Source organism: Zonotrichia leucophrys, chromosome 21 (genome assembly GCF_028769735.1).
Source record: "Zonotrichia leucophrys gambelii isolate GWCS_2022_RI chromosome 21, RI_Zleu_2.0, whole genome shotgun sequence".
NCBI lineage: Eukaryota > Metazoa > Chordata > Aves > Passeriformes > Passerellidae > Zonotrichia > Zonotrichia leucophrys.
In genome coordinates this window covers 8177744-8179158 of record NC_088190.1, presented here as the reverse complement: position 1 = coordinate 8179158, position 1415 = coordinate 8177744, and positions in this window count along the sequence as shown.

The following is a 1415-nucleotide window of genomic DNA, read 5'->3' as shown; positions in this document are numbered from 1 at the left end:
CCTGAGGGTAGTTATTTCCTTTGCCTTTCTTCTGAGTGTGAAGGACTTGTAAATATGGCTTTTATCCTTTGTGAGTCCCCCTTTCCTTCTTGTGAGCTAGCCTTTCCTTAATGTTTAATCCTTGTCAGTCTGCTTCTGGCCTCAGTCCTGTCAAAATCGCTCTGATCTTTAATGCAGCATCTTTCCTGTCAGACCCCATGAAGAAGAGGGTTTGGTAGTTCTTAAACAAAGAAATACTCAGTGTGCATGTTCCCAAATAGTAAAAGCTGTCTTTTGGGGCTTATTGGGTTCCAGAATCTCTTCTGTCAAGAAATTTCCTGTTGTTCCCTGCTCATGGGCAGATAGCAGAAAGCCTAAAGGGACAAATGATGTCATACCTATCCCAAAACTGCACGCACTTCATCACACCTTTTTGTTCATGTTTGAGAAGAATAGCGAAGTCCTAACACTGTTGATAATAACTTGTATTTATTATTAAATCACATTAGAAAGAACCTCACTTTTCTTTTAAGAAGCTGATTTTTGGGCACACTAATCCTGAATCTTAGTGTAAAATGTGTGGTTTTTCATTTTTTCATAGTGATTAGTGCTGCTGTTCAACTTTGCAATTCAGTTTTAATTGCTGCCTTCTGTGGGGAGATTTGGCTGGAACTCTGGGCTTCCTGGAGAAGGTTATGCTGGTATGTGTTGGTGGCTGTTCTTACAGCTTCTTCACCTTGTAACAGCTAATCCTAATTCCTATGTCTAAAGCCAGCAGCAAGACCAAGGGATTGCCTGCAGGAAACTGCCTTTGGAGTGGAGGGAGAACCCTTATGACTTCTTCAGGGTTACCCTGTCAAGCCTTTTCTGTCTTGGATATGTTCTTAAGTGGTCCCTCTGCATACATCTTCATGGCAGTGATCTGTGCCAGCCCTTTTGGCCAAGCAATCAAGTCTATTCTGTTGAATCAAGGCCACAAGGTTAAACTTCACTCTGGAGGGAATCCAGGAAATGCTAGATGGAAAAACATACTTTTCAAGGAGTGGTGCTGTTTCCTTCTTCCTAGTGTTCATTAGCTTTGCAGAAGTCTGATGGCTCCCTGGATCTGCTAGGATATAGCTGTCCCAGGCCTATGACTGGTTAAACAAGCTCAAACAGCTCTCATGCCGTTTCACACTATGCCTGGTTTTTTTCTGGAGTGTGGTGGAGAGGTTTGTCTGAGGCTAGATGTGTGAGATGTGCTCTCTCTCGCCAGGTTCTTGAGTGAGCTCTGTGGTGACTGTCTCCCTTCCCGTATAAAAGCATGAAAAGCTGTCAAAAGCAGGCAAATCCACCACTTGCTTCCCCTTCTGGAACTGCCACTTTCAGCTACTGGGTTTGAGAGCACAGGGCTTAGAGGCAGGTGGGAATATGTGGCACATTTTTTGTCCTAGAAT